This window comes from Pantherophis guttatus, chromosome 2 (assembly GCF_059756535.1).
Source record: "Pantherophis guttatus breed Tessera chromosome 2, ASM5975653v1, whole genome shotgun sequence".
Taxonomy (NCBI): Eukaryota; Metazoa; Chordata; class Lepidosauria; order Squamata; family Colubridae; genus Pantherophis; species Pantherophis guttatus.
The window spans coordinates 230,857,755-230,873,179 of record NC_142064.1 but is presented as its reverse complement, the minus strand read 5'-3'; the positions used below and the strand labels follow the sequence as shown (position 1 = coordinate 230,873,179).

Sequence of the window (15,425 nt, the reverse complement as noted above, 5' to 3'; positions counted from 1 at the left end):
AGTTGTATCTGGAGATCTAGGTCAATATTCAATCCATTCATATATTTTATGTTTGATAATAATTAAAGATGAGAAATTACTTTCACAATCTATGAGTGATGTCATGCCTACCCCCCCAAAAAAATAGAATTGATTTTTCATTTTAGAGACTCATATTAAAATAATTCACTTAAATAGCTATCTGTTGCTCCTTATGTTCATTTCCTAATTAACTGCACAATGCTAGAATTTAAAGGAAATAAATTTTATGGACTCTATAAACTTTAGCTATAGAGCCGCGGTAGCACAGTGGTTAGAGTGCAATACTGCAGGCTACTTCTGCTGCCTGCCGGCTGCCTGCAATTTGGCAGATCGAATCTCACTAGGCTCAAGGTCGACTCAGTCTTCCATCCTTCTGAGGTCGGTAAAATGAGGACCCAGATTGTTGGGGGCAATATGCTGACTCTGTAAACCACTTAGAGTGGGTAAAAGACACTGTGAAGCGATATAGAAATCTAAGTGCTGTTGCTATTGCTATTATGTATTCTTGAAGAGTAGAATTCAAATGTGGGGTTGAACTGCACATAGTCTGGCAGTACTACACATTGACAGTATACAAACTGCTACAGTTTGAAACCATGGACTAACCTACTGTGGATCCAGACATTGCCCAAGCTCTATCACGAATCCAGGTGACCTGTTTTCCCCCCCAGTAAATATCATTTTGATTCATAAAATCATCAATAAACTTAAATATTTCATCAGGTGTTATTCTTGTTGATGATGGTATAATAAACATAAGATCTGCGGCTTTCATAAACAAGTCCAACAAAAAATATCAAATTGGAAGCATCTTCTTAATCAGTGCTTTCATCAACTCATATCACAAAAAGTGGGTTATTCAATGGATGAGAGTTTTCTTGATATTTTTTGTCATGTTTTCAGTTCTGTGGTTCACTGATAGTTAAATAAAGATAGTGAACTCAACTCATTTCATTGTTTTCTTTCAAAAATCCAGAATGTAATTCATTTGGAAACATCATATGAAACAACATAAAGTTGTCAATGGAAGAAAACTTACAACATACTGTACAGTCTTCATTGTTTTTTATTAGAACATTTTTTTTTATTTTTCATGAAAAAGCATCTATGTGTTTATTTGCGAATTCTGCATATTTTCATGAAAGATTGTCCAGCTTTGAGGATTAATACACTAATTATATTGTTCTATATTGAAATTACATATAATGAGATATAAGTATTGCTTTCTGGATATATAAACTCTCTACAAATATTCAACAGAATACTTGAAGGTTCAAGTTATTTTTGTCTTCTTTCCCTAGGCTGGATTAGGCTACACATAATTTGAATATTTATTGTATTTCCAGCTCAACTATGTCTCTTTGTACAAAACAAAAATAAAATGATTTTTAATTAAAAGAAGAAGAAGAAACAGTCTTTAAATAATCAACCTGAAAAGATTTGCATATGGTCACTAACTACATTTTTTGCATCTCTGTGGCATTGGCCTTTCTGGTTTTGCTACTTTACATTTGCACAAAATGGAGATGGCTTTTTACAGGTTTAAAGTAAGACTTTAAAGATGTGGGGTTTCCTCTTTGAACAGATAATATTCAGATTTCAAGTGCTATATTGGAGAAGAAGAAAAAAGCAATCATTTATACATTTTCTAAGGACCTATGAACTATGTGCTGGAAAATTCTGTTATGGAATACTATTTTGAAATGAACTAAAAAAAAAAACCCTTGCATATCTGGTTTGCAGAACGATTAAGGTTTGTCTGTTAAAAATCTCAAGTTAAGTTTTAAAATGTGTTGCCATTTTCTAATTGCATTGATTTGGGGATTTTGGTTTTTAACATAACAGCTCACAGACTCATGAGTGAGTGAGATGGGAATAAATATTTTAGATGAGTAAATATAATTCAAGTGGGCAAAATTTTCCTTTTTGCAGAGTATATACAATTGACACCTATTGATCACGTCATAAGGTATTACTAGATATTGATGATCCATTGACACTAGCTGGCTTGGATTCTCTCATAAATATTTCTGGATTGTCTCCAGAATCTCTACTGGTGTGCTGTGTAGCGATATAGCCATTATTTTTGCAGTGTCTGTGGAAGTGAACATAATAAACTTAGTAAGCATGTTCAATGCTAAGTTCAGAGCTGGTTCACTTAAACTACAGATGTCAGCAACACATTCTACAAGCTGTCCCTGAATTTTAATTAACATGCAAAAAAGTACAAAACTTAAGCAAGAAGGCTGCAAGCATACTGATTCCACCTCATCAACTTACTTCTCTGATTCAGGATTTTCCACATTGGTTTCAATGTAGGATAAATATTGATGACAAATATATGTACGATGAGAAAGGCTGCCTTGAAAATGAAACCCAAACTTCATGAATTATGCAAAAGTAACCAAGCTCGTGCATCCTTTGATTTCTTTTTAAAATTTCCAATAATACCCAAATGCAGCATTTTTTTACTCTTACGGAAAGAGTATTTAAGAGGCATATTCCCCATTTAAATGGAAGGTCATTGTAAAGAGTCTTTTTCATTTAATTCGCTCCTTGGGGGATGGTTATCTTAAATTCTAAATAATCTTCCTTTTGCGTAAGTGATATATTTGTGACTCCTAGCCCTTAAGAGATTGCTTTTGCCTGCCATTTGATTTAAAGAGATCACTTTACTTTTAAAATAAGCAGTCAAACTAAGATTTAAATTTAGTTAGAAAGAGGCAGCATCAATTCTATCCACCTGTTGATCCCAAGCAATCTATTTCTTTCAGTTTAATTACAATTCCGATTAGGCAACTGCTAGCTATGTCCTGCCCTCCTGGCTCTATGGCAATTTAAGAATGAAATGCTTTTCTGAAAATGAAGTTTTGGTGGAGAGGGACCATGTCTGTCTGTCTGTCTGTGTCTCTGTCTCTGTCTCTGTCTCTGTCTCTGTCTCTCTCTCTCTCTCTCTCTCTCTCTCTCAGTAAAAATGGAGCTTTGGCTTAGGTGCATAATTTACCTTATCTGAGAGTGGTTCACACTTAGAATAACAAAGTTGGAAGGAACCTTGGAGGTCTTCTAGTATAACACACTGCATAAGCAGAAAACCCTATACCATTCCAGACAAGTGGCTGTCTAGTCTCTTCTTAAAAGCTCCCATTGATGGAGCATCCACAACTTATGAAGGCAAACCATTCCACTGGTTAATTGTTCTCATTGTTAAGAAATCTCTCTTTAGTTCTAGGTTGCTTCGCTCCTTGATTAGTTTCCATCCATTTCTTTTTTGTCTTGCCTTCTGGTGCTTTGGAAAATCGGTTGACCCCTCTCCTTTGTGGCAGTCCCTCAAATATTGGGACATTGCTATCATGTCACCCCTTTTCCCTAGACTAGATAAATCCAATTCCTGCAACCATTTTTTATATTTTTAATCTCCAGCCTCCTAATCATCTTTGTTGTTCTTTCTGCACTCTTTCCATAGTCTCAACTTTTTTTTAATAATATGGTGACCAAAACTGGATGCAGCATTCTAAATGTGATCTTACTAAGCCAGCCTGTCTGTCTGTCTGTCCTTCTGTCTGTCTGTCTGTCTGTCTGTCTGTCTGTCTGTCTGTCTATCTATCTATCTATCTATCTATCTATCTATTTATCTATCTATCTATCTATCTATCTATCTATCTATCTATCTATCTATCTACTCTATCTATCTATCTATCTATCTATCTATCTATCTATCTATACATTATATACACATGTATACATATATATTTTTCTGCAAATGTACCCTTCTCTTGTGCTGCATAGGTGGATGATCCCATTGTGTACCTATTAGCACAGGACTATCCACTTTACTATTAGAAGATAGATGTGGGATATACCAAAATTCGGAGTATTCTAAGTCCTAGTTTTGGTCCAGTTTTGGTCACCACACTATAAAAGAGATGTCGAGACTCTAGAAAAAGTACAGAGGAGAGCAACCAGGATGATTAGGGGACTGGAGACTAAAATATATGATGAATGGTTACATGAACTGGGCATGGCTAGTCTAGTGAAGAGAAGGACCAGGGGAGACATGATAGCAGTGTTCCAATATTTGAGGGGCTGCCACAGAGAGGAGAGGGTCAAGCTATTTTCCAAAGCACCTGAAGGCCAGACAAATAATAATGGATGGAAACTGACCAAGGAGAGATTCAACCTAGAAATGAGGAGGAACTTTCTGACAGTGAGAACAATCAACCAATGGAATAGCTTGCCTTCGGAGGTTGTGGGAGCTTCATCACTTGAGACTTTCAAGAAAAGATTGGACTGCCATTTGTCAGAAATGGTGTAGGGTCTCCTGCTTGAGCGGGGGTTGGACTAGATGAGCTATAAGGTCCCTTCCAACTCTGTTAATCTGTTATCTACTTTCTTATCTTATTCTACTTTCAGGATTCTATTCTTATATTTATCCAGGAAACTTTAAAGAAATTTGTTCCTTTGTTAAATGACCTTAGCATTCCATGTCTGTTTGATAATATTGAGCCTTCTTTAAATTGTTGCTTTCAGACACTTTGTTTGGTTTCTAAGCAGATATCTTGGCCACTTCAGTATTGGTAGCACTCACCACTTGAGTTAGTTATTTGAAAGATTTGGATAATCCATGGGATCAATCCAAGGGCCAACAGTCCATTACTTTAATAAATTAAAAGGACTAGGGAATTACCAGTATTGATGAAAATGCTTGTTATGTAACTGAGCCTTATGCAAGACAAAGACAAGATTATAAAAGGTTTAACACGTTTAAGGCTATATTTCACAAGTGGTAACAAGCTTGATGAATGTGGGGGGGAAGCTGATTTCATTAAAGTAGATTATGCAGATAAGAAACCTAACTTCCTTTGAATTGGCAAACCATCTAAGCATTTACAAATTAACGAACAAAGTCTAGTTCACTGGAAGAAGATAATATTTGAATTATTAAAATTCTAAAGGAAATAATTTTTGGAAAATATTGATTCATATCAGAGGGATTGTTTTTGCTGCTTCTTGTTTTGAAAATTTCTGGCAAATTCTGCTAGATTCTATGCAAATTCTGAGAGATCTAGAAACAATATCTGTATATTTTGGATCCCCAACCTCTGTCTAAAAGTCGAATGATTTCTGAAAATCTAAACACTTTGTAACTACTGTGTGGTATGAATTCATTGGATTTTTCAGTGGTTAAATTCATTGCAAAGTATATAAGTCACTCCTTGGAACTAATTTAGAAAAAAAGGGAGATTGTTTGAAAAGCAAAACTAGCACTTTTCATCATAGCAACTGTCAAAGGCTAGGTATGCAAATTAAGTTAACTAATGTTGAATTTGCAAGCAAGTACAACACTGGTGCGGAATTTTAAACATTTTCAGATAAATATTAATTCCCAACAATCTCTTTAGTGATGGTCAGTCTCACAGCCCCCATGCTTTCACACAAACGGTTTCTGCAAAATTGGTTCCTGCCTAATTCTTGGCAATTTTTAATTTGATTTCTTTTCAAGGGGAAGACTTGACTGCCACAATATTTTCCTCCATTTTTTAAAAAAATAATGAATGATCTGTTTTGTCTTCTGTACAGATTTCTCTACCTGTTTCTTTGCAGTCCATTATTTGTTATCTGCATTCTATGTCTCCAAAAAGCAGGCTTTAATGATTCCAAATTTAGTACCCGTGGGAAGAGGTTTCTGGGGATTTATGCCATTATATAACATTTCAATGTATTTATATATAGGTTGAGCAAAGTGGAGGTGCAACACGACTATAACATTCTGAAAGACAGCCAGTTGGAAAGAGAAGAAACTGACACCACAGAATGCTGATTAATCTACACAACCCATACAAAGCTGCACTAAGGGCATATGCACAAATTTAAATTTCTCCTTTCTTGTAAGCTTAAACTAAAATGCCCTTAAACACACCATCTTTGGACTGAGATATTTTGGCAACAGCTTTTAAGATAGTTAATTAGAACTGAAGGCTACCATATTCTCCCATTGGTCAACTCCCTTAATGCAGTGTTCTCCCACTTTCTAATTCAGAAAAGCAACTGCTAATTACTTAGAAATACATACTTGATGTATGTAGAAGTCAGGTAAACCTTGCATTGGCCAGCATGAACTCTTCCTTTCCTGTTTCCCTTCCCCACACCCCCTGGACTTTAAGGTAGCTTGAAGAGCACTGGACCATACCTGGCTCCAATTATAAAAGGAAAATGCTCATAGCATCTAAATCAGTGGTTCTCAACCTGTGGGTCCGGACCCCTTTGGGGGTCGAATGACCCTTTCACAGGGGTCACCTAAGACCATCGGAAAACAAATATTTTCAATGGTTTTATGAATAATTTTATTGTTGGGGGTCACCACAACATGAGGAACTGTATTAAAGGGTCGCAGCATTAGGAAGGTTGAGAACCACTGATCTAAATGTTGGTAAGCAGTAGAGGAAGATTCATCTTATGTAGGAGGGCAAAAAAAAAATGTAACTGAAGGAATGAAACAATTATCATCTTAAGAGGGACTGCTGATGAAGGAAGAACAGGGTTGGTCTTCAGCAGACCAACTGCAGGTGAGCTCAAAGGAGAGACAGAGCCAAATAGATTCCAGTAGAGATATTGAGAGTCTACAGCAGTGGTGAAATCCAATTTTTTTTACTACCGGTTCTGTGGGCGTGGCTTGGTGGGTGTGGCTTGGTGGGCATGGCAGAAGAAGGATACTGCAAAAACTCCATTCCCATCCCACTCTAGGGGAAGGATACTGCAAGATCGCCATTCCCACCCCACTCTGTGGCCAGCCAGAGGTGGTATTTGCCAGTTCTCCAAACTACTCAAAATTTCCGCTACCGGTTCTCCGAACTGCTCAAAATCTCTGCTACTGGTTCTCCAGAACCTGTCAGAACCTGTTGGATTTCACCCCTGGTCTACCTCCTATACAGGCTGAAAGACTGCAAAGCCAAAACTTTAGTATAGTCAATTGAAATAGTCAGAAAGTCTCAGAGTTGGTCTGCAACAAATTTATTAGTCATATTTCTATGCTGCCCACTCTCCGAGGACTCTGAGTGGCTTACACCAAAGACAGTATACTAAATAGCATATTGCTCCCTAACAATCTGGGTCCTCATTTTATCCACCTCGGAAGGATGAAAGGCTGAGTCAACCTTGAACCGGTGAGATTTGATCTGCTGGTCAGCTGAAGTAGCTGCAGTACTGCACTCTAACCACTGCACCACCTTGGCTCATAGATGGAATTATTATACTAAAAAATATTGAAAATTGAAAATAAAAAATTGAAATCATCATCATTTAACAACCCCATAATCCCTTGAGGGATGGAGTCTGGGCAACTGAATGGAGCTAGCAGAGTGTTTAATGGCTGGATGCCTTTTCTGTCACCAATATGGAGTTTTATTCAGCAGATATATTCTCATTGTGCCCAGAGAGAGAAATATCTGCCTCTATCTAGGATTGAACTCACAGCCTCCTGATTTTGAGGTGAGAGCTCCACCTCTAGGCCTCTGCACCACTCCTCTACAAGTTGAAATATACTGTCTGAAATTAACTGGACCACTTGAGGTGACATGAAATAGAAAAAAGTACTCCAAAGGCACAATGGGGGATTAATTTCTGTTCTCCAGAAACAATTGCTGGCCAGTTGTGGCAATGGGGCAAGTAGGCATTTCTTTTAGAAACTTTCTAGAGCAATTTTTCATGTTTTAATTATATACACAACATTAAATATCCAGGTGTTGACTTACATGTTGCCTTATTTATTTTCGAGAATATCCTCTTGACATTTCATCAGGCCATAAGCACCATGTGAAAAATATTAATTTATTAAATATATTATTTCATTATATTTATAATCAGCCCAACTCCATTATAACTCTGGGTGGCCAAGAATTCATAGCATGCCTGTCATTGTCTGCTTGTTTATTTTATTTTATTTTATTTTAGTTTATTTGATTTGTATACCGCCCTACTCCCAAAGGACTCAGGGCGGTGAACAGCCAACAATAAAATACATAAATACACAAAATTTAAAAACCTGATAAAATCAAATTAAATTATTTGGCCCAGACAAATTAAAATACCCCAATAATTTAAAAACAGATTAAAATTTACGTATTTAAAAAGGGAAGAGATCAGGCCAAGCCCGCTTGATGGAATAAAAAGGTCTTCACAGCACGGCGGAAGGAGCGCAGATCCGGGATCCTCCGTATCTCCGGGGGGAGCTCATTCCAGATGCTACCCCCACAGAGAAGGCTCTCCCCCTAGGGGCCGCCAGTTGACACTGTTTGGCTGACAGCACCCGGAGGAGTCCCTCTCTATGAGAGCGTACTGGCCGGTGGGAGGCTATTGGTGGTAGTAGGCGGTCCCGTAAATAACCAGGCCCTAAACCATGGAGCGCTTTAAAGGTGGTAATCAAAACCTTGAAGCGCACCCGGAAGACCACCGGGAGCCAGTGCAGCTCACGCAGGAGAGGTGTTACATGGGAGCGCCATGTCGCTCACATTAACACCCGCGCGGCCGCACTCTGCGCCAGTTGGAGCCTCCGGGTGCTCCTCAAGGGGAGTCCCATGTAGAGAGCATTACAATAGTCCAGGCGGGAGGTGACGGGGCTATGAGTGACCGTGCGTAACGAGTCCCGATCCAGAAAGGGATGCAACTGGCGAATCAGGCAGACCTGATAAAAAATCCTCTCGGTCACGGCCGTCAAGTGCTCTTCTAAAGACAGCTGTGAATCCAGGAGGATGCCCAAGTTGCAAGCCCTCTCCGTGGGGGTCAATGATTCTCCCCCAATAGTCAGTGATGGCGTCAACTGGCTATATCGGGACGTCGGAAACCACAGCCACTCGGTCTTGGATGGGTTGAGCCTGAGCCTGTTCCTCCCCATCCAGATCCGTACGGCCTCCAGGCACCGGGACATCACTTCAAGGGCATCGTTGGGGTTTACTTTCAGCCCATTTAATAAATACAATTCTTTGGGTGACATACAAGAGAAAATTTACCAAAAATATTGTAATCCATTCAATTTTATTAAGTTTCCTTCGCAGATATTCTGCTTGATGATGTGATCAGAATAGGGATGTAGAGGATTAAGTAGAACACTCAGCCTGAAGACAATGAAGGTGCTTCTCTACAAATTGTGGAGTTATGTGTTCCACTTGCTACCACCACATGGCATTGGCTTCTGGTTTTTTTCCCTCTTTCTCAGGGGTGGGGAATGATGGTCCTTTTATGATTTGTGGACTTCAACTCCCAGAATTCCTGAGAATGCTGGCTCAGGAATTTTGGGAGTTCAAGTCCACAAGTCATAAAACGGCCATTGTTCCCCACCCGTGCTCTATCTTCTCTGGCAGCCAGCTCAATAAAATGGGGTATAAGGCATTTTACATTCCTACTAACAACACTTTCTAGAGTCTGAAGTGAATATTTATTGTCAGAAACATTTTTCACTTTTCAATTATCAGATTGTCCAGAGATGTAAACGCTCCTATCTTTCACAGTTGATCATGAAGCACATGGACTGCTTCTATTGTTATTGAATTTTACTGAAATTATTTAGTTATTTTATTGAATTTTATTGAATTTTTGCTTAGGATAATAGCCATATCTGTGGATACACATTGTCATGAAGAGCTGGAAAGAAAGAGATTATATCACTATGAGACAAAATATGTCTGACAAGAATCACTCTGCTATGCTCAGAAGCCTTTCTATGGCTTCTTTTGGTTATCTCGGCAGGAGGTTTGTAGCGGCCTTCTCAGATTTGCAATGCAGTTACTAAATTTAAACTCCAGATTGAATGGTTTTCCTGTGGGAAACTCCTTTTTTTTTTTTTTTTTAGCTGATCATCACATGTATTTCTTCACTTCACCAGCTGACAAGCTGGTTGTGCTGCAGTTGGTAGCTTTTCTGCTCATTTTGCTGAATACATTTTGCCCAAGAGGAACCACTGCCTACTTAGCTTGGCTGGCCTGGAGGAAATCAGGTTGACAGCAGCTGGCATGTAATATTTTAGCTAAGTACTATACGCTGTGTTTTTAAAATTTATTTATCTTGACTAAACAGCCAAGCCACAGCATAAAGCCCCAGATAAAATAGATTGCAATGCAACTGCATCCTGATATTCTGTCTCAAGTAAAAATGTTAACATGCTTATTTTATATGTAAAAAACCCCCATAATAACCAAAGTACAATAATTAGCATCTTATTAAAATCAAATACATCAATCACTCAATACTGCATCAACAGCAAAATTCCTTTTCAAAATAACGAGATGTTAAATTGGAAGCACAATATGGAAGTAATTATACTGTACATGAGTGAATTTAAAAGGACTTTTATCCATTTCCCATTTAGAGTCAGTGTACAGGAGAAACTGATGACACTTTTAGAAGGAATCCTTAAAATCAAGATATACAGAAGATTTGATTCATTTTAGCTGCATCATTCTTAGGTGGTTTCTAAGACATTTTCATCATGGTGCCACTTAACATTTGACTGCTGTTAAGTAAAGAGATATTTACAGCTCATCTGTCTGGAACCTGCACTGCATATCAGACATTAATACAATCGAACGTGTCCAGAAATATTTCACAAGAAGAGTCCTCCACTCCTCTGCTCGCAACAAAATACCTTATGCCACCAGACTTAAATTCTGGGCCTAGAAAACTTAGAACTACACCGTCTTTGGTATGACCTAAGCGTAGCTCATAAAATTATCTGCTACAACGTTCTACTTGTCAATGACTACTTCAGCTTCAACCACAACAATACACGAGCACACAATAGATACAAACTTAAAGTGAGCCGCTCCAAACTCGATTGCAGAAAATATGACTTCAGCAACAGAGTAATCAATGCCTGGAATGCACTACCTGATTCCTGGGTGGGTTCTATTTACCTTTACTACCTATTTGCAATGGAGCCGTGCATGTTCTTCTGAGCAAGCCCAGAAGCTTCTGCACATGCGCAGAAGCATTTTGATGATGTTGGAGTCGGTGGGCGGAGCTTCCCGCCGGTTTTACTACCGGTTCCATAGAACCGGTGTGAACCGGTGGCAACCCACCACTGCTTGACTCTGTGGTTTCATCCCCCAACCCCCCAAATTTTAACCTAAGGTTATCTACTGTTGACCTCACCCCATTCCTAAGAGGTCTGTAAGGGGCATGCATAAGAGTACCAGCATGCCTACCGTCCCTGTCCTATTGTTTCTTCTACTTGTATCTATTTTATGTATTCAATTCATGCTTATAATTATATAAATTCTCACCTTGCTCATGGTTACTTCTGCTCTGGTCACTTCCTGATGTATTATTGCAATTTGCTCTACATGGTGATGCCCTAGTGCAGAGGTTCTCAACCTTTTCTATACCCCACACCCATGGAACACTTCTGATATATTCTCACACTTCTTACAAAAGTAAAAAAATATATATGCATATAATTGTGCATATACACTATAATTTTGAAACTTCTAAACCCAAAGTTTTTGCACCCCCTGGAATATTGTCTCGCACCCCCAACTGGGAACCCCGGAACCTAACCCCCAGTTGGGAACCTCTAGGGCCTAGTGGGACCTTGGAAGCCTTTCCCTATAACAGCCTCTGCCTTGTGGAACATAATTCCCACTGAGATCCAGGAGGCCTTTACCTTCTTAGTCTTTTGGAAAGCCATAAATAACAATCTTTTCTCCTAAATGTGGGGTAGGGTAAGGTTAGAACCTGAAGATGGTGATGTTGGCTGCATCAGAGGAGAATGGCTGGGGTTTTTGTTTGTTTGTCCAATAAGTACATAAATAAACAAGTAGTATTCTAGTAAACAGAGCCAGTTGATGTATTGGGTAAAGATGTTAGACTAAAAAATGGGAAACTATGAGTTCTAGTCCTGCTTTAGGCCTGAAGTGAGCTTGGTGAGGAAGCCAGTCCTTATCTCTCAGCTGTAGGAAAGAGGCAATGGCAACCCGCCTCCAAAATTATAGCCAAGAAATCTGCATGGATTTGCCAGAATAGTCCCAGGAGGGAAGTCCAACTGACTTGAATATGGCATCATCACCATCATAATCTTCATGTAATATTTAAGGAATTGAACAGTAAGTAAATGTAAACAGTTAATATACTTTGGAATGCTGACTTTCAGATTACCCTTGTGCTTGGTAGCGATATGTGTGTGTGTGTGTGTGTGTGTGGTGGAATTCAATTTTTTTTTTACTATTGGTTCTGTGGGAGTGGCTTGGTGGCCATGGCAGGGGAAGGATACTGCAAAATCTCCATTCCTACCCCACTCTGGGGTCAGCCAGAGGTGGTATTTGCCAGTTCTCCGAACTACTCAAAATTTCTGCTACTGGTTCTCCAGAACCTGTTAGAACCTGCTGAATTTCACCCCTGATATATTTCTTATTCTCTATTACCTTCTGTGGGATCTCCCTTGTGGACTTAGGATAGTCTAGCCCCTGTAGTAATATGGGCTAGACCAGCAGTCTAGCTGTCCCCTTGAAGGCCTGGCCCAGTGCGGGGGGTGGGGGGTGGGCATGTGAGTGGCAGGTTCACATCTACATTCATGTGTGAGCACCCTTTGCTCACAGGAGTGGAGCATCACACACAAGTGCAAGGTCCCATTGTTTGCACAGTTTAGAACAGGCCGCAGTCCAGTAGCGGCAGTGGTGGGTTTCTACCGGTTTGCCCCGGTTCAGGCGAACTGGTAGTTGCCATGGCGCAAGGCTCTACCCACCTGCCCGGACATCATCATGGATGCTCTGTGCATGCGCAAAAGGTTCTGTACATGCACAGAAGTGTCATGTGCACGTGCACTCCCAATTCTGAACTGTAGCGAAGGTAAGTGGAACCCACTACTGAGTAGTGGGCTACAGCCTGGGGGTTGTGGACCCCTGGGCTAGTTTATCCTAAGTCCTATGGGAAATTCCATAGAAGATCATGGCAAATAAAAAAGCTAAGAGCCTGTGAGACTTCCAGGTCCAGAGAGACAGGCGGGTACTACAGTCAGATATCATGGTAGTAGACAAGGACCAAAAGCCAATAGTGGTGATTGATGTAGTGGTGCCAAGTGACATCAACATCAGGAGGAAGGAGTATGAGAAGCTGGAGAAATATCAGGACCTGAAGGAAGAACAAGAGAAGACATGGAAAATAAAGGCCAAAGTGGTCCCAGTAGTGGTAGAAGCTGTTGTGGCCCACCAGCAGCCTGTGGTCTTGGCAGCAGAGTCGGACAGTGAGGAGGCTGGGGAGGACAATGGGCCAGTCCTGGAGTCAGGGGAAGGCCCAGATGAGGGCTCTGTGTCGGAGGCAGAGATGGGGCCAGGGCCATCTGGGAGCGATGTGCGGACTACAGAGCGATCCAGAGACGGATATGCTCATAAAAAGAAGGATTTGACATAAACAATTTTAATGCTGCAACATGTAGGTTCTTTAAAGGGGAAAAAAGAATTCTTTCTATCAACAATGCTCTGCTGTGACTTTTTCTGTATTCTAGGATATGTTTGATTGTGCTCTCTTCTCACAAGGTTTTGGGGGCTTCCTTCTACGGTATTCAGTATCTCTGATGGTAATGGTGAAAAAATGGAAAATATGAATTAGGGATGCATGGAGGATTAGTGTTTCTGGGAAAGTAGGCTTCCTAGATTTGTCACCTGAAGAACAACATTTTGCAAGACTTCAGTAAAATGGCTTATTTACATGTATCTGAGCATGAATAACACTTTTATCATAATATATAGTGCATTTATAAAAATACATTTTGCCTTTCTAAATGTAATGTGATTGATTGTCACTGAAATCAATAATAGTTAAATTAGTTGTGATGACTAACATTGATTTCAATAGAGTTTTCTAGGAACTTAATTTTATCTGATGAAAACAGGGGGGGGAATGAAATACAGCTTTAAAAAAGCAGAGTAGAGCTGTATAATAATACAACTTCAAGTAATTTATTTAGACAACAGATTAAAGCTTCTTTTTGCACTCTGCCTCAAAGCAAAAAGAAAGAAAGCAACTGCATTTTTTATTAATCTGGAATGAATTTTAAAATTCTAAACTAGGAATTCTTCCTTAAGATATGGAAGAAATGGCAAGACTATACCATTTTTCTGCCTTGCAATGGCTAGAGTGGACCTTCTGGCTGATATCCTCTTAATTTCCCATAATCTTCTTGTGAAACCTGACTACCATACTGTAAATAATTAAAATAGCTGTGCTTTGCTTTCTTGGTAAAGTCTAGTTTGGATTTTAATGTCCATGTAGCAGGATGATACAGTCTATTTCCAGGAGATTAAATCAGGAATAGACAAGGTGCTACCCAAGGGGACCAGCATTTACTTACAGTAGTGGCCAAAATTGTGGGAACCTTTTGGGAAAAGTGTATTTTCTAAAACTAGCTAATAACACCACTTTTTTTGGGAGTAGTACCATAAAATTATATATCAATGGAAAGATAATTTAATCAAGAATGTAGTGCAATAAGTTTTATGAAAGATTTGCTATTAGAATAGCAGTTACAGTATAAAGAAGAAAAGTGAAACACGTAGAAAAAATGAGATATAAAAAAATTATCATGTCAGTTAATACTTGTTGGATAACCTTTAGCATGAATTACGGCCTTACAATGTCTTCCCATGGAGTGAACCAAGTCTTTTAGTTCTGCAGCTGTTATAATATCAAACCAAGATTGAATGATTGTTTCTATTAACTGGGTTTTATTGCTGGATCGCTTCTGACTAACAAGTTTCTTTAGTCGGCTCCATAGATTTTCAATTGGGTTAAGGTCTGGGCTATTCCCAGGCCATTCCAGCAGTGGAATATGATTATCTTGAAACTCAAAAAAAAAAAAAAAAAAAAAAGTGGTGTTATTAGCCATCAAACCTCAAAAATACACTTTCCTCAAAAGGTTTCCACAATTTTGGCCAGTACTGTATACCTCTCTCATGCTATCTGCTGTACTCTTTGCATTTTGTGTCTTGGTTTAAATGTTAAACATGAAAGTGGCATGTTGTAAATCAAAATGCCAATCTTTAGCACCTTCTTTATTTATCAGAATGCCTTTGAGTCTCTCATAAATCTGTCAGATTTTTTGGAAAATAAAAATGGTGTGTTCCTTTTGTTTGAAAATGGGACCACCTTCCCTGGAAAAAAATAAAAACAGACAAAGAACTACTGGGGTGGGAGAATGCAAGAATGGGAAAGCCAGGAAGGAGAGCTCATCATTTTTCTTTTTACTAAATTATTTGTAACTTTTTACGCTCATGGGCAATTCCTTTATAAATGCAAAAATCCTTGTAGTAATTATTTTGTAAGCGCTTATCACATGTTTTCAAAATCTGAAATGAATCTGTCAACACAAGACATTGGCCTCTACACACATGCATTGATTAGATTCTGGTTTATTTCACCCAATT

At 39.0% G+C, this 15,425-nt stretch overlaps 1 protein-coding gene across 3 annotated transcripts in view; it reads left to right on the top strand.

Moving 5' to 3' along the window:
* Nucleotides 1-15,425, top strand: part of GRM7 (glutamate metabotropic receptor 7) — a 496,237-nt gene that overhangs the window by 49,389 nt on the left and 431,423 nt on the right. The gene's annotated exons all lie outside the window — the stretch shown is intronic.